The sequence below is a fragment of the Mytilus trossulus genome, unplaced genomic scaffold (assembly GCF_036588685.1).
Source record: "Mytilus trossulus isolate FHL-02 unplaced genomic scaffold, PNRI_Mtr1.1.1.hap1 h1tg001222l__unscaffolded, whole genome shotgun sequence".
In the NCBI taxonomy this organism is placed as follows: domain Eukaryota; kingdom Metazoa; phylum Mollusca; class Bivalvia; order Mytilida; family Mytilidae; genus Mytilus; species Mytilus trossulus.
The window spans coordinates 14,337-35,510 of NW_026963717.1; the positions used below are offsets into that span (position 1 = coordinate 14,337).

General features: G+C 35.1%; 16 non-coding genes across 16 annotated transcripts; all 16 read left to right on the forward strand.

The window, feature by feature from the left end:
• The first annotated feature begins 1,139 nt into the window (after positions 1–1,139).
• On the forward strand, positions 1,140–1,258 carry LOC134703908 (5S ribosomal RNA). The gene has a single exon (XR_010105166.1). It is a non-coding gene; the product is annotated as a 5S ribosomal RNA (ribosomal RNA).
• Positions 1,259–1,402: 144 nt separating this feature from the next.
• On the forward strand, positions 1,403–1,521 carry LOC134703909 (5S ribosomal RNA). The gene has a single exon (XR_010105167.1). It is a non-coding gene; the product is annotated as a 5S ribosomal RNA (ribosomal RNA).
• A 1,978-nt stretch (positions 1,522–3,499) lies between these two features.
• On the forward strand, positions 3,500–3,618 carry LOC134703910 (5S ribosomal RNA). Its single transcript, XR_010105168.1, has one exon. It is a non-coding gene; the product is annotated as a 5S ribosomal RNA (ribosomal RNA).
• A 144-nt stretch (positions 3,619–3,762) lies between these two features.
• Positions 3,763–3,881, forward strand: LOC134703912 (5S ribosomal RNA). Its single transcript, XR_010105170.1, has one exon. It is a non-coding gene; the product is annotated as a 5S ribosomal RNA (ribosomal RNA).
• Positions 3,882–5,859: 1,978 nt separating this feature from the next.
• Positions 5,860–5,978, forward strand: LOC134703914 (5S ribosomal RNA). Its single transcript, XR_010105171.1, has one exon. It is a non-coding gene; the product is annotated as a 5S ribosomal RNA (ribosomal RNA).
• Positions 5,979–6,122: 144 nt separating this feature from the next.
• LOC134703915 (5S ribosomal RNA) lies at positions 6,123–6,241 on the forward strand. The gene has a single exon (XR_010105172.1). It is a non-coding gene; the product is annotated as a 5S ribosomal RNA (ribosomal RNA).
• Positions 6,242–10,714: 4,473 nt separating this feature from the next.
• Positions 10,715–10,833, forward strand: LOC134703916 (5S ribosomal RNA). The gene has a single exon (XR_010105173.1). It is a non-coding gene; the product is annotated as a 5S ribosomal RNA (ribosomal RNA).
• A 144-nt stretch (positions 10,834–10,977) lies between these two features.
• LOC134703917 (5S ribosomal RNA) lies at positions 10,978–11,096 on the forward strand. Its single transcript, XR_010105174.1, has one exon. It is a non-coding gene; the product is annotated as a 5S ribosomal RNA (ribosomal RNA).
• A 1,978-nt stretch (positions 11,097–13,074) lies between these two features.
• On the forward strand, positions 13,075–13,193 carry LOC134703918 (5S ribosomal RNA). Its single transcript, XR_010105175.1, has one exon. It is a non-coding gene; the product is annotated as a 5S ribosomal RNA (ribosomal RNA).
• A 144-nt stretch (positions 13,194–13,337) lies between these two features.
• LOC134703919 (5S ribosomal RNA) lies at positions 13,338–13,456 on the forward strand. The gene has a single exon (XR_010105176.1). It is a non-coding gene; the product is annotated as a 5S ribosomal RNA (ribosomal RNA).
• A 1,978-nt stretch (positions 13,457–15,434) lies between these two features.
• On the forward strand, positions 15,435–15,553 carry LOC134703920 (5S ribosomal RNA). The gene has a single exon (XR_010105177.1). It is a non-coding gene; the product is annotated as a 5S ribosomal RNA (ribosomal RNA).
• A 144-nt stretch (positions 15,554–15,697) lies between these two features.
• Positions 15,698–15,816, forward strand: LOC134703921 (5S ribosomal RNA). Its single transcript, XR_010105178.1, has one exon. It is a non-coding gene; the product is annotated as a 5S ribosomal RNA (ribosomal RNA).
• Positions 15,817–17,794: 1,978 nt separating this feature from the next.
• On the forward strand, positions 17,795–17,913 carry LOC134703922 (5S ribosomal RNA). The gene has a single exon (XR_010105179.1). It is a non-coding gene; the product is annotated as a 5S ribosomal RNA (ribosomal RNA).
• Positions 17,914–18,057: 144 nt separating this feature from the next.
• On the forward strand, positions 18,058–18,176 carry LOC134703925 (5S ribosomal RNA). The gene has a single exon (XR_010105181.1). It is a non-coding gene; the product is annotated as a 5S ribosomal RNA (ribosomal RNA).
• A 1,978-nt stretch (positions 18,177–20,154) lies between these two features.
• On the forward strand, positions 20,155–20,273 carry LOC134703926 (5S ribosomal RNA). The gene has a single exon (XR_010105182.1). It is a non-coding gene; the product is annotated as a 5S ribosomal RNA (ribosomal RNA).
• Positions 20,274–20,418: 145 nt separating this feature from the next.
• Positions 20,419–20,538, forward strand: LOC134703927 (5S ribosomal RNA). Its single transcript, XR_010105183.1, has one exon. It is a non-coding gene; the product is annotated as a 5S ribosomal RNA (ribosomal RNA).
• Positions 20,539–21,174: the final 636 nt, after the last annotated feature.

Sequence of the window (21,174 nt, forward strand, 5' to 3'; positions counted from 1 at the left end):
ATTTATTTGAAACAAATGATTAAAACTTGTCGAACAAGCACACAGATTTTCTTGTCGATCTGTTTGAATTAGATTGTCATGAAAGTTTAAGGGTGCTCTCGTCGAGGTCCGCGTTAGTTTGATAATTACACACTGTCAGTGATTTTTGCATATCATTGTAATCTGTCGTTCATTCGCACACATCGTTCAACAACCAAAGCCGCAAAATGTCTGACGCACCAGCACCAGTAGTAAAGACCCCAGCTAAGTCACCAAAGAAGAAAGCTGCAGCTAAACCAAAGAAAGTAGCTACTCATCCAAAATACAGCGAGATGGTCGGAAAGGCTATATCTGCTTTGAAAGAGCGTGGAGGCTCCAGCCGTCAAGCCATCCTCAAGTATATCTTAGCAAACTTCAGCGTTGGTAGCGATGCAAAAACAGTCAACACTCACTTGAAGTTAGCTCTGAAATCAGGAGTGAAGAGCAATAGCTTGAAACAGTCGAAGGGTACCGGCGCTTCTGGAAGCTTTAAGATTGGGGAAGTAGCTAAACCAGCTAAGAAACCAGCAAAGAAAGTAGTTAAACCTAAAGCAGCCAAGCCAAAGAAGGCAAAGACACCTACCAAAAAGACTGCCGCAAAGAAACCTGCAGCAAAGAAACCAGCAGGTGAAAAGAAAGCAGCTAAACCAAAAGCAAAGAAGCCAGCTGCAAAGAAACCTGCTGCAAAACCTGCTGCCAAATCTGCAAAGAAAGCCACAAAATCTCCCAAGAAGACAAAGGCTGCAGCTAAACCAAAGAAGGCAAAGACACCAAAGAAGAAGTAAATGAAGGAAGCATGATGCTTTTAAAGCTTAAACAGCCCTTTTAAGGGCTACCAAAATTTTTCAAAAAGAATCTGAAATTGTTGCATGGTATTAGTCACAAATAAAATATAAAGCTTGTCCCATTTTCTAAATCTCTCTTTCTTCTCTGCAATTTATTTCTATTATAAAGTCCATGTGAACTTGCTAAGTTTTACTATCTTCCCCTCTGGATCGTGCAGTAAATATTTAGTTTTGCTTCTATCTTAAACCTGAAAAAAATCTTTTTTATACAAATTCTTGATCTGTTCAAAATTGCTACTTCCTAACTTTATATATCAAAAATTTTAACACTTCTGTGTCTACGACCATATCACGTTGAAAACACCGGTTCTCGTCCGATCACCGAAGTTAAGCAACGTCGAGCCCGGTTAGTACTTGGATGGGTGACCGCCTGGGAATACCGGGTGTTGTAGACATTTTTTTGTGTTCTTATAATTTTGCATTTCTATCAAACATATAATTAATGTAAAGTTTTGCTTCTCAAAAAAATTATTATATATAAATGTTTGTCAAAAATGCTACTACCCAACCTTATATATCAAAAAATTTAACACTTCTGTGTCTACGACCATATCACGTTGAAAACACCGGTTCTCGTCCGATCACCGAAGTTAAGCAACGTCGAGCCCGGTTAGTACTTGGATGGGTGACCGCCTGGGAATACCGGGTGTTGTAGACATTTTTTTTACGTATAATTTTGTATTCCTACCAAACATAATGGTTCAATATTTTTTTTACTAATTTATTTGGATGTAATATTCAATGTATTTAGCTATCGAATGAAGAAAACAGAAAATAAATCATTCATAAATTTATTTGGTTTTCAATACCCATCTGCATGTTGAAATATTTTTAAGTGAAATACATGCACGTCAAGTTATATACACTTGAGAATTCCACTCCTTCCACATGCATGTGGCTATATATATATTTTTTTTTTAAATTAGGTCTTTGAAAGGTCGTCTGTGATCATATGGTATCCGCCATTTGTCGTCATTTGAAATCGCCTCTTTCTTTTTGACCAGGGCTTATATGATTCACATTTTTTTCTAAAAGGATTCTAATTAGCAAAAATTCATTATAGCAAAAACAAATAATAAACAATAAATAATAATTATAGTTTGTAAAGTTCCAGTAAAAACTTCGAATATTTGAAACGTCTTTCATCTCGGTCAAGGAAGTCCCGGTTTCGAAGTTTGCCATCTTTGTGTGCTTTCATATCGAAGGCAAAATCTAAATTTCTGGGAAGTCTCTTTATTTCTGTGTATATCTGAAAGCAAAAACATATAAAGAAATGATTTTACTACAAATTCATATCATTTTTACGGCACAATCTAGTTTTTGTGAAATAATACAACACGTTTTCTGATGAAGAATCGCACGAGTGAAATTGACAAGTTGTACATTAATCGTAAATATTTCTTCACTCGTGGTATCTTGTTTAATTCTTATGACATATTCTGAAAGATAAATTCCTGCTGAAAATTTTCGTGTATCATTTATATAACAAAAAGTACAATTTATTTGAAACAAATGATTAAAACTTGTCGAACAAGCACACAGATTTTCTTGTCGATCTGTTTGAATTAGATTGTCATGAAAGTTTAAGGGTGCTCTCGTCGAGGTCCGCGTTAGTTTGATAATTACACACTGTCAGTGATTTTTGCATATCATTGTAATCTGTCGTTCATTCGCACACATCGTTCAACAACCAAAGCCGCAAAATGTCTGACGCACCAGCACCAGTAGTAAAGACCCCAGCTAAGTCACCAAAGAAGAAAGCTGCAGCTAAACCAAAGAAAGTAGCTACTCATCCAAAATACAGCGAGATGGTCGGAAAGGCTATATCTGCTTTGAAAGAGCGTGGAGGCTCCAGCCGTCAAGCCATCCTCAAGTATATCTTAGCAAACTTCAGCGTTGGTAGCGATGCAAAAACAGTCAACACTCACTTGAAGTTAGCTCTGAAATCAGGAGTGAAGAGCAATAGCTTGAAACAGTCGAAGGGTACCGGCGCTTCTGGAAGCTTTAAGATTGGGGAAGTAGCTAAACCAGCTAAGAAACCAGCAAAGAAAGTAGTTAAACCTAAAGCAGCCAAGCCAAAGAAGGCAAAGACACCTACCAAAAAGACTGCCGCAAAGAAACCTGCAGCAAAGAAACCAGCAGGTGAAAAGAAAGCAGCTAAACCAAAAGCAAAGAAGCCAGCTGCAAAGAAACCTGCTGCAAAACCTGCTGCCAAATCTGCAAAGAAAGCCACAAAATCTCCCAAGAAGACAAAGGCTGCAGCTAAACCAAAGAAGGCAAAGACACCAAAGAAGAAGTAAATGAAGGAAGCATGATGCTTTTAAAGCTTAAACAGCCCTTTTAAGGGCTACCAAAATTTTTCAAAAAGAATCTGAAATTGTTGCATGGTATTAGTCACAAATAAAATATAAAGCTTGTCCCATTTTCTAAATCTCTCTTTCTTCTCTGCAATTTATTTCTATTATAAAGTCCATGTGAACTTGCTAAGTTTTACTATCTTCCCCTCTGGATCGTGCAGTAAATATTTAGTTTTGCTTCTATCTTAAACCTGAAAAAAATCTTTTTTATACAAATTCTTGATCTGTTCAAAATTGCTACTTCCTAACTTTATATATCAAAAATTTTAACACTTCTGTGTCTACGACCATATCACGTTGAAAACACCGGTTCTCGTCCGATCACCGAAGTTAAGCAACGTCGAGCCCGGTTAGTACTTGGATGGGTGACCGCCTGGGAATACCGGGTGTTGTAGACATTTTTTTGTGTTCTTATAATTTTGCATTTCTATCAAACATATAATTAATGTAAAGTTTTGCTTCTCAAAAAAATTATTATATATAAATGTTTGTCAAAAATGCTACTACCCAACCTTATATATCAAAAAATTTAACACTTCTGTGTCTACGACCATATCACGTTGAAAACACCGGTTCTCGTCCGATCACCGAAGTTAAGCAACGTCGAGCCCGGTTAGTACTTGGATGGGTGACCGCCTGGGAATACCGGGTGTTGTAGACATTTTTTTTACGTATAATTTTGTATTCCTACCAAACATAATGGTTCAATATTTTTTTTACTAATTTATTTGGATGTAATATTCAATGTATTTAGCTATCGAATGAAGAAAACAGAAAATAAATCATTCATAAATTTATTTGGTTTTCAATACCCATCTGCATGTTGAAATATTTTTAAGTGAAATACATGCACGTCAAGTTATATACACTTGAGAATTCCACTCCTTCCACATGCATGTGGCTATATATATATTTTTTTTTTAAATTAGGTCTTTGAAAGGTCGTCTGTGATCATATGGTATCCGCCATTTGTCGTCATTTGAAATCGCCTCTTTCTTTTTGACCAGGGCTTATATGATTCACATTTTTTTCTAAAAGGATTCTAATTAGCAAAAATTCATTATAGCAAAAACAAATAATAAACAATAAATAATAATTATAGTTTGTAAAGTTCCAGTAAAAACTTCGAATATTTGAAACGTCTTTCATCTCGGTCAAGGAAGTCCCGGTTTCGAAGTTTGCCATCTTTGTGTGCTTTCATATCGAAGGCAAAATCTAAATTTCTGGGAAGTCTCTTTATTTCTGTGTATATCTGAAAGCAAAAACATATAAAGAAATGATTTTACTACAAATTCATATCATTTTTACGGCACAATCTAGTTTTTGTGAAATAATACAACACGTTTTCTGATGAAGAATCGCACGAGTGAAATTGACAAGTTGTACATTAATCGTAAATATTTCTTCACTCGTGGTATCTTGTTTAATTCTTATGACATATTCTGAAAGATAAATTCCTGCTGAAAATTTTCGTGTATCATTTATATAACAAAAAGTACAATTTATTTGAAACAAATGATTAAAACTTGTCGAACAAGCACACAGATTTTCTTGTCGATCTGTTTGAATTAGATTGTCATGAAAGTTTAAGGGTGCTCTCGTCGAGGTCCGCGTTAGTTTGATAATTACACACTGTCAGTGATTTTTGCATATCATTGTAATCTGTCGTTCATTCGCACACATCGTTCAACAACCAAAGCCGCAAAATGTCTGACGCACCAGCACCAGTAGTAAAGACCCCAGCTAAGTCACCAAAGAAGAAAGCTGCAGCTAAACCAAAGAAAGTAGCTACTCATCCAAAATACAGCGAGATGGTCGGAAAGGCTATATCTGCTTTGAAAGAGCGTGGAGGCTCCAGCCGTCAAGCCATCCTCAAGTATATCTTAGCAAACTTCAGCGTTGGTAGCGATGCAAAAACAGTCAACACTCACTTGAAGTTAGCTCTGAAATCAGGAGTGAAGAGCAATAGCTTGAAACAGTCGAAGGGTACCGGCGCTTCTGGAAGCTTTAAGATTGGGGAAGTAGCTAAACCAGCTAAGAAACCAGCAAAGAAAGTAGTTAAACCTAAAGCAGCCAAGCCAAAGAAGGCAAAGACACCTACCAAAAAGACTGCCGCAAAGAAACCTGCAGCAAAGAAACCAGCAGGTGAAAAGAAAGCAGCTAAACCAAAAGCAAAGAAGCCAGCTGCAAAGAAACCTGCTGCAAAACCTGCTGCCAAATCTGCAAAGAAAGCCACAAAATCTCCCAAGAAGACAAAGGCTGCAGCTAAACCAAAGAAGGCAAAGACACCAAAGAAGAAGTAAATGAAGGAAGCATGATGCTTTTAAAGCTTAAACAGCCCTTTTAAGGGCTACCAAAATTTTTCAAAAAGAATCTGAAATTGTTGCATGGTATTAGTCACAAATAAAATATAAAGCTTGTCCCATTTTCTAAATCTCTCTTTCTTCTCTGCAATTTATTTCTATTATAAAGTCCATGTGAACTTGCTAAGTTTTACTATCTTCCCCTCTGGATCGTGCAGTAAATATTTAGTTTTGCTTCTATCTTAAACCTGAAAAAAATCTTTTTTATACAAATTCTTGATCTGTTCAAAATTGCTACTTCCTAACTTTATATATCAAAAATTTTAACACTTCTGTGTCTACGACCATATCACGTTGAAAACACCGGTTCTCGTCCGATCACCGAAGTTAAGCAACGTCGAGCCCGGTTAGTACTTGGATGGGTGACCGCCTGGGAATACCGGGTGTTGTAGACATTTTTTTGTGTTCTTATAATTTTGCATTTCTATCAAACATATAATTAATGTAAAGTTTTGCTTCTCAAAAAAATTATTATATATAAATGTTTGTCAAAAATGCTACTACCCAACCTTATATATCAAAAAATTTAACACTTCTGTGTCTACGACCATATCACGTTGAAAACACCGGTTCTCGTCCGATCACCGAAGTTAAGCAACGTCGAGCCCGGTTAGTACTTGGATGGGTGACCGCCTGGGAATACCGGGTGTTGTAGACATTTTTTTTACGTATAATTTTGTATTCCTACCAAACATAATGGTTCAATATTTTTTTTACTAATTTATTTGGATGTAATATTCAATGTATTTAGCTATCGAATGAAGAAAACAGAAAATAAATCATTCATAAATTTATTTGGTTTTCAATACCCATCTGCATGTTGAAATATTTTTAAGTGAAATACATGCACGTCAAGTTATATACACTTGAGAATTCCACTCCTTCCACATGCATGTGGCTATATATATATTTTTTTTTTAAATTAGGTCTTTGAAAGGTCGTCTGTGATCATATGGTATCCGCCATTTGTCGTCATTTGAAATCGCCTCTTTCTTTTTGACCAGGGCTTATATGATTCACATTTTTTTCTAAAAGGATTCTAATTAGCAAAAATTCATTATAGCAAAAACAAATAATAAACAATAAATAATAATTATAGTTTGTAAAGTTCCAGTAAAAACTTCGAATATTTGAAACGTCTTTCATCTCGGTCAAGGAAGTCCCGGTTTCGAAGTTTGCCATCTTTGTGTGCTTTCATATCGAAGGCAAAATCTAAATTTCTGGGAAGTCTCTTTATTTCTGTGTATATCTGAAAGCAAAAACATATAAAGAAATGATTTTACTACAAATTCATATCATTTTTACGGCACAATCTAGTTTTTGTGAAATAATACAACACGTTTTCTGATGAAGAATCGCACGAGTGAAATTGACAAGTTGTACATTAATCGTAAATATTTCTTCACTCGTGGTATCTTGTTTAATTCTTATGACATATTCTGAAAGATAAATTCCTGCTGAAAATTTTCGTGTATCATTTATATAACAAAAAGTACAATTTTGGAAAAGTCAAGTGCACCTTACATTGATATAGACGTACAATTTATTGCTCACGTATTGTGTTATTATTTCTATAGGATTTGGATATTACCAGCCGGATTTAGTAAATATAACTATTATAACAGTAATGTAAGTTGAATTACTGACATTTTTGAGAATTATTTTGCGTTTTATTGTTGTTTTGTGAACTTTACTATTCTTCTTGTGAAAATTGAGGTACCTATCAGGGAAATCATTATGGAAAAATTGCCGAAGCCTTTAGTCGCCTTAATTAACAGTATTATTGATGATTATGAGCAACTGACATGGAATTCTCATTATTTAGGTGACAAAATGCGCATTTCATTGGTTTGGACAAGAGGTGATTTAATACACGTGAATCGTGGAGTAAAACATAAGTCAAGATCAAATAGAGAGAGAGACAATAAAAGGATGAAAACATGGAAGGAAAGAGCAGAAAATACAAACAATGACGTTGATAAGACATTTAATGGCGATAATCAGGATAATTCAGAAGTTATAATGGACTCGGAAGGTGAATTACAATACGATGGTCATTTAGATCTCCCATTAGTAGCCCCCGAGCAGATAAACATTACACCTGTAAGGAATGTTGTTCAACCGGTTGTGATGAAAGGTGTTCAGCCGATTAGTGTATCGCTGGTCAAAACAAGTAAGGACAATGAAATAACGGAAAGAATATTGTGTAACGGTTCGAGAAATAAAAAGAATATATACACCGAAGTTGAAAATATAGAAAAAAATGAAAACGACGAAATAAAAACAATCGATCCGAAATTGATAATTACTGGGAACAATCTTAGTACAGACAGTCATTATCACAAAATTGTATTTAATAGACGATCTGACGGAAGTTACATAATAGGAAAAGTGAAAAACAGAGACACCGTAGTTATGTGTAGTATAGCGACACGAGAAATCAGACATGTAAATTTGGACAGCGAGAAATCGGACTTTGAAAACGCAATGTATTGCGTTAATAGATTTAACGACGTAAGAAAATGGGACACTTGTGACATTGACTGTTACGTACGTGACATTCCAAGGATGGAAAGATACGCGGAGAAATATAGACTGTGTTCATGATGTTTCGATTAATAAACAGTTAAGATGGAAAACAATATATGTTTATACACGGAAATTTTATTAAATAATTTTTGTACCGGTGAACCAAAATTCTGGTCTGGAAACCAACCGTTTTTTATGTATCACATGGAAAATATAATTAAAATAGAACTTTTGCGTGTGTAAACATTTAATGTTTTTTTTTCTTGAATTGTTTCAAATGTTGTTTTTTTATTGTTTTATATAAAAAGAAAAAAAAAGGAAAAAATAAAGAAAAAGTTTTATAATCTGACAGTGAATTCGAAGTTAGTGGAAAATATTTCACGCAATATTGTTATGTAAAATGTCGAATGTTATCATTTCAGAGACAGGACAATAAGTTATATGAATGTTTTCATTTATATGTGTATTTTCAAACTGTGATATGTATATATGAAGTGTGATCATAATAAAGATAAAAAAAAAAAAAAAAAAACCGGTTCTCGTCCGATCACCGAAGTTAAGCAACGTCGAGCCCGGTTAGTACTTGGATGGGTGACCGCCTGGGAATACCGGGTGTTGTAGACATTTTTTTTACGTATAATTTTGTATTCCTACCAAACATAATGGTTCAATATTTTTTTTACTAATTTATTTGGATGTAATATTCAATGTATTTAGCTATCGAATGAAGAAAACAGAAAATAAATCATTCATAAATTTATTTGGTTTTCAATACCCATCTGCATGTTGAAATATTTTTAAGTGAAATACATGCACGTCAAGTTATATACACTTGAGAATTCCACTCCTTCCACATGCATGTGGCTATATATATATTTTTTTTTTAAATTAGGTCTTTGAAAGGTCGTCTGTGATCATATGGTATCCGCCATTTGTCGTCATTTGAAATCGCCTCTTTCTTTTTGACCAGGGCTTATATGATTCACATTTTTTTCTAAAAGGATTCTAATTAGCAAAAATTCATTATAGCAAAAACAAATAATAAACAATAAATAATAATTATAGTTTGTAAAGTTCCAGTAAAAACTTCGAATATTTGAAACGTCTTTCATCTCGGTCAAGGAAGTCCCGGTTTCGAAGTTTGCCATCTTTGTGTGCTTTCATATCGAAGGCAAAATCTAAATTTCTGGGAAGTCTCTTTATTTCTGTGTATATCTGAAAGCAAAAACATATAAAGAAATGATTTTACTACAAATTCATATCATTTTTACGGCACAATCTAGTTTTTGTGAAATAATACAACACGTTTTCTGATGAAGAATCGCACGAGTGAAATTGACAAGTTGTACATTAATCGTAAATATTTCTTCACTCGTGGTATCTTGTTTAATTCTTATGACATATTCTGAAAGATAAATTCCTGCTGAAAATTTTCGTGTATCATTTATATAACAAAAAGTACAATTTATTTGAAACAAATGATTAAAACTTGTCGAACAAGCACACAGATTTTCTTGTCGATCTGTTTGAATTAGATTGTCATGAAAGTTTAAGGGTGCTCTCGTCGAGGTCCGCGTTAGTTTGATAATTACACACTGTCAGTGATTTTTGCATATCATTGTAATCTGTCGTTCATTCGCACACATCGTTCAACAACCAAAGCCGCAAAATGTCTGACGCACCAGCACCAGTAGTAAAGACCCCAGCTAAGTCACCAAAGAAGAAAGCTGCAGCTAAACCAAAGAAAGTAGCTACTCATCCAAAATACAGCGAGATGGTCGGAAAGGCTATATCTGCTTTGAAAGAGCGTGGAGGCTCCAGCCGTCAAGCCATCCTCAAGTATATCTTAGCAAACTTCAGCGTTGGTAGCGATGCAAAAACAGTCAACACTCACTTGAAGTTAGCTCTGAAATCAGGAGTGAAGAGCAATAGCTTGAAACAGTCGAAGGGTACCGGCGCTTCTGGAAGCTTTAAGATTGGGGAAGTAGCTAAACCAGCTAAGAAACCAGCAAAGAAAGTAGTTAAACCTAAAGCAGCCAAGCCAAAGAAGGCAAAGACACCTACCAAAAAGACTGCCGCAAAGAAACCTGCAGCAAAGAAACCAGCAGGTGAAAAGAAAGCAGCTAAACCAAAAGCAAAGAAGCCAGCTGCAAAGAAACCTGCTGCAAAACCTGCTGCCAAATCTGCAAAGAAAGCCACAAAATCTCCCAAGAAGACAAAGGCTGCAGCTAAACCAAAGAAGGCAAAGACACCAAAGAAGAAGTAAATGAAGGAAGCATGATGCTTTTAAAGCTTAAACAGCCCTTTTAAGGGCTACCAAAATTTTTCAAAAAGAATCTGAAATTGTTGCATGGTATTAGTCACAAATAAAATATAAAGCTTGTCCCATTTTCTAAATCTCTCTTTCTTCTCTGCAATTTATTTCTATTATAAAGTCCATGTGAACTTGCTAAGTTTTACTATCTTCCCCTCTGGATCGTGCAGTAAATATTTAGTTTTGCTTCTATCTTAAACCTGAAAAAAATCTTTTTTATACAAATTCTTGATCTGTTCAAAATTGCTACTTCCTAACTTTATATATCAAAAATTTTAACACTTCTGTGTCTACGACCATATCACGTTGAAAACACCGGTTCTCGTCCGATCACCGAAGTTAAGCAACGTCGAGCCCGGTTAGTACTTGGATGGGTGACCGCCTGGGAATACCGGGTGTTGTAGACATTTTTTTGTGTTCTTATAATTTTGCATTTCTATCAAACATATAATTAATGTAAAGTTTTGCTTCTCAAAAAAATTATTATATATAAATGTTTGTCAAAAATGCTACTACCCAACCTTATATATCAAAAAATTTAACACTTCTGTGTCTACGACCATATCACGTTGAAAACACCGGTTCTCGTCCGATCACCGAAGTTAAGCAACGTCGAGCCCGGTTAGTACTTGGATGGGTGACCGCCTGGGAATACCGGGTGTTGTAGACATTTTTTTTACGTATAATTTTGTATTCCTACCAAACATAATGGTTCAATATTTTTTTTACTAATTTATTTGGATGTAATATTCAATGTATTTAGCTATCGAATGAAGAAAACAGAAAATAAATCATTCATAAATTTATTTGGTTTTCAATACCCATCTGCATGTTGAAATATTTTTAAGTGAAATACATGCACGTCAAGTTATATACACTTGAGAATTCCACTCCTTCCACATGCATGTGGCTATATATATATTTTTTTTTTAAATTAGGTCTTTGAAAGGTCGTCTGTGATCATATGGTATCCGCCATTTGTCGTCATTTGAAATCGCCTCTTTCTTTTTGACCAGGGCTTATATGATTCACATTTTTTTCTAAAAGGATTCTAATTAGCAAAAATTCATTATAGCAAAAACAAATAATAAACAATAAATAATAATTATAGTTTGTAAAGTTCCAGTAAAAACTTCGAATATTTGAAACGTCTTTCATCTCGGTCAAGGAAGTCCCGGTTTCGAAGTTTGCCATCTTTGTGTGCTTTCATATCGAAGGCAAAATCTAAATTTCTGGGAAGTCTCTTTATTTCTGTGTATATCTGAAAGCAAAAACATATAAAGAAATGATTTTACTACAAATTCATATCATTTTTACGGCACAATCTAGTTTTTGTGAAATAATACAACACGTTTTCTGATGAAGAATCGCACGAGTGAAATTGACAAGTTGTACATTAATCGTAAATATTTCTTCACTCGTGGTATCTTGTTTAATTCTTATGACATATTCTGAAAGATAAATTCCTGCTGAAAATTTTCGTGTATCATTTATATAACAAAAAGTACAATTTATTTGAAACAAATGATTAAAACTTGTCGAACAAGCACACAGATTTTCTTGTCGATCTGTTTGAATTAGATTGTCATGAAAGTTTAAGGGTGCTCTCGTCGAGGTCCGCGTTAGTTTGATAATTACACACTGTCAGTGATTTTTGCATATCATTGTAATCTGTCGTTCATTCGCACACATCGTTCAACAACCAAAGCCGCAAAATGTCTGACGCACCAGCACCAGTAGTAAAGACCCCAGCTAAGTCACCAAAGAAGAAAGCTGCAGCTAAACCAAAGAAAGTAGCTACTCATCCAAAATACAGCGAGATGGTCGGAAAGGCTATATCTGCTTTGAAAGAGCGTGGAGGCTCCAGCCGTCAAGCCATCCTCAAGTATATCTTAGCAAACTTCAGCGTTGGTAGCGATGCAAAAACAGTCAACACTCACTTGAAGTTAGCTCTGAAATCAGGAGTGAAGAGCAATAGCTTGAAACAGTCGAAGGGTACCGGCGCTTCTGGAAGCTTTAAGATTGGGGAAGTAGCTAAACCAGCTAAGAAACCAGCAAAGAAAGTAGTTAAACCTAAAGCAGCCAAGCCAAAGAAGGCAAAGACACCTACCAAAAAGACTGCCGCAAAGAAACCTGCAGCAAAGAAACCAGCAGGTGAAAAGAAAGCAGCTAAACCAAAAGCAAAGAAGCCAGCTGCAAAGAAACCTGCTGCAAAACCTGCTGCCAAATCTGCAAAGAAAGCCACAAAATCTCCCAAGAAGACAAAGGCTGCAGCTAAACCAAAGAAGGCAAAGACACCAAAGAAGAAGTAAATGAAGGAAGCATGATGCTTTTAAAGCTTAAACAGCCCTTTTAAGGGCTACCAAAATTTTTCAAAAAGAATCTGAAATTGTTGCATGGTATTAGTCACAAATAAAATATAAAGCTTGTCCCATTTTCTAAATCTCTCTTTCTTCTCTGCAATTTATTTCTATTATAAAGTCCATGTGAACTTGCTAAGTTTTACTATCTTCCCCTCTGGATCGTGCAGTAAATATTTAGTTTTGCTTCTATCTTAAACCTGAAAAAAATCTTTTTTATACAAATTCTTGATCTGTTCAAAATTGCTACTTCCTAACTTTATATATCAAAAATTTTAACACTTCTGTGTCTACGACCATATCACGTTGAAAACACCGGTTCTCGTCCGATCACCGAAGTTAAGCAACGTCGAGCCCGGTTAGTACTTGGATGGGTGACCGCCTGGGAATACCGGGTGTTGTAGACATTTTTTTGTGTTCTTATAATTTTGCATTTCTATCAAACATATAATTAATGTAAAGTTTTGCTTCTCAAAAAAATTATTATATATAAATGTTTGTCAAAAATGCTACTACCCAACCTTATATATCAAAAAATTTAACACTTCTGTGTCTACGACCATATCACGTTGAAAACACCGGTTCTCGTCCGATCACCGAAGTTAAGCAACGTCGAGCCCGGTTAGTACTTGGATGGGTGACCGCCTGGGAATACCGGGTGTTGTAGACATTTTTTTTACGTATAATTTTGTATTCCTACCAAACATAATGGTTCAATATTTTTTTTACTAATTTATTTGGATGTAATATTCAATGTATTTAGCTATCGAATGAAGAAAACAGAAAATAAATCATTCATAAATTTATTTGGTTTTCAATACCCATCTGCATGTTGAAATATTTTTAAGTGAAATACATGCACGTCAAGTTATATACACTTGAGAATTCCACTCCTTCCACATGCATGTGGCTATATATATATTTTTTTTTTAAATTAGGTCTTTGAAAGGTCGTCTGTGATCATATGGTATCCGCCATTTGTCGTCATTTGAAATCGCCTCTTTCTTTTTGACCAGGGCTTATATGATTCACATTTTTTTCTAAAAGGATTCTAATTAGCAAAAATTCATTATAGCAAAAACAAATAATAAACAATAAATAATAATTATAGTTTGTAAAGTTCCAGTAAAAACTTCGAATATTTGAAACGTCTTTCATCTCGGTCAAGGAAGTCCCGGTTTCGAAGTTTGCCATCTTTGTGTGCTTTCATATCGAAGGCAAAATCTAAATTTCTGGGAAGTCTCTTTATTTCTGTGTATATCTGAAAGCAAAAACATATAAAGAAATGATTTTACTACAAATTCATATCATTTTTACGGCACAATCTAGTTTTTGTGAAATAATACAACACGTTTTCTGATGAAGAATCGCACGAGTGAAATTGACAAGTTGTACATTAATCGTAAATATTTCTTCACTCGTGGTATCTTGTTTAATTCTTATGACATATTCTGAAAGATAAATTCCTGCTGAAAATTTTCGTGTATCATTTATATAACAAAAAGTACAATTTATTTGAAACAAATGATTAAAACTTGTCGAACAAGCACACAGATTTTCTTGTCGATCTGTTTGAATTAGATTGTCATGAAAGTTTAAGGGTGCTCTCGTCGAGGTCCGCGTTAGTTTGATAATTACACACTGTCAGTGATTTTTGCATATCATTGTAATCTGTCGTTCATTCGCACACATCGTTCAACAACCAAAGCCGCAAAATGTCTGACGCACCAGCACCAGTAGTAAAGACCCCAGCTAAGTCACCAAAGAAGAAAGCTGCAGCTAAACCAAAGAAAGTAGCTACTCATCCAAAATACAGCGAGATGGTCGGAAAGGCTATATCTGCTTTGAAAGAGCGTGGAGGCTCCAGCCGTCAAGCCATCCTCAAGTATATCTTAGCAAACTTCAGCGTTGGTAGCGATGCAAAAACAGTCAACACTCACTTGAAGTTAGCTCTGAAATCAGGAGTGAAGAGCAATAGCTTGAAACAGTCGAAGGGTACCGGCGCTTCTGGAAGCTTTAAGATTGGGGAAGTAGCTAAACCAGCTAAGAAACCAGCAAAGAAAGTAGTTAAACCTAAAGCAGCCAAGCCAAAGAAGGCAAAGACACCTACCAAAAAGACTGCCGCAAAGAAACCTGCAGCAAAGAAACCAGCAGGTGAAAAGAAAGCAGCTAAACCAAAAGCAAAGAAGCCAGCTGCAAAGAAACCTGCTGCAAAACCTGCTGCCAAATCTGCAAAGAAAGCCACAAAATCTCCCAAGAAGACAAAGGCTGCAGCTAAACCAAAGAAGGCAAAGACACCAAAGAAGAAGTAAATGAAGGAAGCATGATGCTTTTAAAGCTTAAACAGCCCTTTTAAGGGCTACCAAAATTTTTCAAAAAGAATCTGAAATTGTTGCATGGTATTAGTCACAAATAAAATATAAAGCTTGTCCCATTTTCTAAATCTCTCTTTCTTCTCTGCAATTTATTTCTATTATAAAGTCCATGTGAACTTGCTAAGTTTTACTATCTTCCCCTCTGGATCGTGCAGTAAATATTTAGTTTTGCTTCTATCTTAAACCTGAAAAAAATCTTTTTTATACAAATTCTTGATCTGTTCAAAATTGCTACTTCCTAACTTTATATATCAAAAATTTTAACACTTCTGTGTCTACGACCATATCACGTTGAAAACACCGGTTCTCGTCCGATCACCGAAGTTAAGCAACGTCGAGCCCGGTTAGTACTTGGATGGGTGACCGCCTGGGAATACCGGGTGTTGTAGACATTTTTTTGTGTTCTTATAATTTTGCATTTCTATCAAACATATAATTAATGTAAAGTTTTGCTTCTCAAAAAAATTATTATATATAAATGTTTGTCAAAAATGCTACTACCCAACCTTATATATCAAAAAATTTAACACTTCTGTGTCTACGACCATATCACGTTGAAAACACCGGTTCTCGTCCGATCACCGAAGTTAAGCAACGTCGAGCCCGGTTAGTACTTGGATGGGTGACCGCCTGGGAATACCGGGTGTTGTAGACATTTTTTTTACGTATAATTTTGTATTCCTACCAAACATAATGGTTCAATATTTTTTTTACTAATTTATTTGGATGTAATATTCAATGTATTTAGCTATCGAATGAAGAAAACAGAAAATAAATCATTCATAAATTTATTTGGTTTTCAATACCCATCTGCATGTTGAAATATTTTTAAGTGAAATACATGCACGTCAAGTTATATACACTTGAGAATTCCACTCCTTCCACATGCATGTGGCTATATATATATTTTTTTTTTAAATTAGGTCTTTGAAAGGTCGTCTGTGATCATATGGTATCCGCCATTTGTCGTCATTTGAAATCGCCTCTTTCTTTTTGACCAGGGCTTATATGATTCACATTTTTTTCTAAAAGGATTCTAATTAGCAAAAATTCATTATAGCAAAAACAAATAATAAACAATAAATAATAATTATAGTTTGTAAAGTTCCAGTAAAAACTTCGAATATTTGAAACGTCTTTCATCTCGGTCAAGGAAGTCCCGGTTTCGAAGTTTGCCATCTTTGTGTGCTTTCATATCGAAGGCAAAATCTAAATTTCTGGGAAGTCTCTTTATTTCTGTGTATATCTGAAAGCAAAAACATATAAAGAAATGATTTTACTACAAATTCATATCATTTTTACGGCACAATCTAGTTTTTGTGAAATAATACAACACGTTTTCTGATGAAGAATCGCACGAGTGAAATTGACAAGTTGTACATTAATCGTAAATATTTCTTCACTCGTGGTATCTTGTTTAATTCTTATGACATATTCTGAAAGATAAATTCCTGCTGAAAATTTTCGTGTATCATTTATATAACAAAAAGTACAATTTATTTGAAACAAATGATTAAAACTTGTCGAACAAGCACACAGATTTTCTTGTCGATCTGTTTGAATTAGATTGTCATGAAAGTTTAAGGGTGCTCTCGTCGAGGTCCGCGTTAGTTTGATAATTACACACTGTCAGTGATTTTTGCATATCATTGTAATCTGTCGTTCATTCGCACACATCGTTCAACAACCAAAGCCGCAAAATGTCTGACGCACCAGCACCAGTAGTAAAGACCCCAGCTAAGTCACCAAAGAAGAAAGCTGCAGCTAAACCAAAGAAAGTAGCTACTCATCCAAAATACAGCGAGATGGTCGGAAAGGCTATATCTGCTTTGAAAGAGCGTGGAGGCTCCAGCCGTCAAGCCATCCTCAAGTATATCTTAGCAAACTTCAGCGTTGGTAGCGATGCAAAAACAGTCAACACTCACTTGAAGTTAGCTCTGAAATCAGGAGTGAAGAGCAATAGCTTGAAACAGTCGAAGGGTACCGGCGCTTCTGGAAGCTTTAAGATTGGGGAAGTAGCTAAACCAGCTAAGAAACCAGCAAAGAAAGTAGTTAAACCTAAAGCAGCCAAGCCAAAGAAGGCAAAGACACCTACCAAAAAGACTGCCGCAAAGAAACCTGCAGCAAAGAAACCAGCAGGTGAAAAGAAAGCAGCTAAACCAAAAGCAAAGAAGCCAGCTGCAAAGAAACCTGCTGCAAAACCTGCTGCCAAATCTGCAAAGAAAGCCACAAAATCTCCCAAGAAGACAAAGGCTGCAGCTAAACCAAAGAAGGCAAAGACACCAAAGAAGAAGTAAATGAAGGAAGCATGATGCTTTTAAAGCTTAAACAGCCCTTTTAAGGGCTACCAAAATTTTTCAAAAAGAATCTGAAATTGTTGCATGGTATTAGTCACAAATAAAATATAAAGCTTGTCCCATTTTCTAAATCTCTCTTTCTTCTCTGCAATTTATTTCTATTATAAAGTCCATGTGAACTTGCTAAGTTTTACTATCTTCCCCTCTGGATCGTGCAGTAAATATTTAGTTTTGCTTCTATCTTAAACCTGAAAAAAATCTTTTTTATACAAATTCTTGATCTGTTCAAAATTGCTACTTCCTAACTTTATATATCAAAAATTTTAACACTTCTGTGTCTACGACCATATCACGTTGAAAACACCGGTTCTCGTCCGATCACCGAAGTTAAGCAACGTCGAGCCCGGTTAGTACTTGGATGGGTGACCGCCTGGGAATACCGGGTGTTGTAGACATTTTTTTGTGTTCTTATAATTTTGCATTTCTATCAAACATATAATTAATGTAAAGTTTTGCTTCTCAAAAAAATTATTATATATAAATGTTTGTCAAAAATGCTACTACCCAACCTTATATATCAAAAAATTTAACACTTCTGTGTCTACGACCATATCACGTTGAAAACACCGGTTCTCGTCCGATCACCGAAGTTAAGCAACGTCGAGCCCGGTTAGTACTTGGATGGGTGACCGCCTGGGAATACCGGGTGTTGTAGACATTTTTTTTACGTATAATTTTGTATTCCTACCAAACATAATGGTTCAATATTTTTTTTACTAATTTATTTGGATGTAATATTCAATGTATTTAGCTATCGAATGAAGAAAACAGAAAATAAATCATTCATAAATTTATTTGGTTTTCAATACCCATCTGCATGTTGAAATATTTTTAAGTGAAATACATGCACGTCAAGTTATATACACTTGAGAATTCCACTCCTTCCACATGCATGTGGCTATATATATATTTTTTTTTTAAATTAGGTCTTTGAAAGGTCGTCTGTGATCATATGGTATCCGCCATTTGTCGTCATTTGAAATCGCCTCTTTCTTTTTGACCAGGGCTTATATGATTCACATTTTTTTCTAAAAGGATTCTAATTAGCAAAAATTCATTATAGCAAAAACAAATAATAAACAATAAATAATAATTATAGTTTGTAAAGTTCCAGTAAAAACTTCGAATATTTGAAACGTCTTTCATCTCGGTCAAGGAAGTCCCGGTTTCGAAGTTTGCCATCTTTGTGTGCTTTCATATCGAAGGCAAAATCTAAATTTCTGGGAAGTCTCTTTATTTCTGTGTATATCTGAAAGCAAAAACATATAAAGAAATGATTTTACTACAAATTCATATCATTTTTACGGCACAATCTAGTTTTTGTGAAATAATACAACACGTTTTCTGATGAAGAATCGCACGAGTGAAATTGACAAGTTGTACATTAATCGTAAATATTTCTTCACTCGTGGTATCTTGTTTAATTCTTATGACATATTCTGAAAGATAAATTCCTGCTGAAAATTTTCGTGTATCATTTATATAACAAAAAGTACAATTTATTTGAAACAAATGATTAAAACTTGTCGAACAAGCACACAGATTTTCTTGTCGATCTGTTTGAATTAGATTGTCATGAAAGTTTAAGGGTGCTCTCGTCGAGGTCCGCGTTAGTTTGATAATTACACACTGTCAGTGATTTTTGCATATCATTGTAATCTGTCGTTCATTCGCACACATCGTTCAACAACCAAAGCCGCAAAATGTCTGACGCACCAGCACCAGTAGTAAAGACCCCAGCTAAGTCACCAAAGAAGAAAGCTGCAGCTAAACCAAAGAAAGTAGCTACTCATCCAAAATACAGCGAGATGGTCGGAAAGGCTATATCTGCTTTGAAAGAGCGTGGAGGCTCCAGCCGTCAAGCCATCCTCAAGTATATCTTAGCAAACTTCAGCGTTGGTAGCGATGCAAAAACAGTCAACACTCACTTGAAGTTAGCTCTGAAATCAGGAGTGAAGAGCAATAGCTTGAAACAGTCGAAGGGTACCGGCGCTTCTGGAAGCTTTAAGATTGGGGAAGTAGCTAAACCAGCTAAGAAACCAGCAAAGAAAGTAGTTAAACCTAAAGCAGCCAAGCCAAAGAAGGCAAAGACACCTACCAAAAAGACTGCCGCAAAGAAACCTGCAGCAAAGAAACCAGCAGGTGAAAAGAAAGCAGCTAAACCAAAAGCAAAGAAGCCAGCTGCAAAGAAACCTGCTGCAAAACCTGCTGCCAAATCTGCAAAGAAAGCCACAAAATCTCCCAAGAAGACAAAGGCTGCAGCTAAACCAAAGAAGGCAAAGACACCAAAGAAGAAGTAAATGAAGGAAGCATGATGCTTTTAAAGCTTAAACAGCCCTTTTAAGGGCTACCAAAATTTTTCAAAAAGAATCTGAAATTGTTGCATGGTATTAGTCACAAATAAAATATAAAGCTTGTCCCATTTTCTAAATCTCTCTTTCTTCTCTGCAATTTATTTCTATTATAAAGTCCATGTGAACTTGCTAAGTTTTACTATCTTCCCCTCTGGATCGTGCAGTAAATATTTAGTTTTGCTTCTATCTTAAACCTGAAAAAAATCTTTTTTATACAAATTCTTGATCTGTTCAAAATTGCTACTTCCTAACTTTATATATCAAAAATTTTAACACTTCTGTGTCTACGACCATATCACGTTGAAAACACCGGTTCTCGTCCGATCACCGAAGTTAAGCAACGTCGAGCCCGGTTAGTACTTGGATGGGTGACCGCCTGGGAATACCGGGTGTTGTAGACATTTTTTTTGTGTTCTTATAATTTTGCATTTCTATCAAACATATAATTAATGTAAAGTTTTGCTTCTCAAAAAAATTATTATATATAAATGTTTGTCAAAAATGCTTACTACCCAACCTTATATATCAAAAAATTAACACTTCTGTGTCTACGACCATATCACGTTGAAAACACCGGTTCTCGTCCGATCACCTCGAAGTTAAGCAACGTCGAGCCCGGTTAGTACTTGGATGGGTGACCGCCTGGAATACCGGGTGTTGTAGACATTTTTTTTACGTATAATTTTGTATTCCTACCAAACATAATGGTTCAATATTTTTTTTACTAATTTATTTGGATGTAATATTCAATGTATTTAGCTATCGAATGAAGAAAACAGAAAATAAATCATTCATAAATTTATTTGGTTTTCAATACCCATCTGCATGTTGAAATATTTTTAAGTGAAATACATGCACGTCAAGTTTATACACTTGAGAATTCCACTCCTTCCACATGCATGTGGCTATATATATATTTTTTTTTTAAATTAGGTCTTTGAAAGGTCGTCTGTGATCATATGGTATCCGCCATTTGTCGTCATTTGAAATCGCCTCTTTCTTTTGACCAGGGCTTATATGATTCACATTTTTTTCTAAAAGGATTCTAATTAGCAAAAATTCATTATAGCAAAAACAAATAATAAACAATAAATAATAATTATAGTTTGTAAAGTTCCAGTAAAAACTTCGAATATTGAAACGTCTTCATCTCGGTCAAGGAAGTCCCGGTTTCGAAGTTTGCCATCTTTGTGTGCTTTCATATCGAAGGCAAAATCTAAATTTCTGGGAAGTCTCTTTATTTCTGTGTATATCTGAAAGCAAAAACATATAAAGAAATGATTTTACTACAAATTCATATCA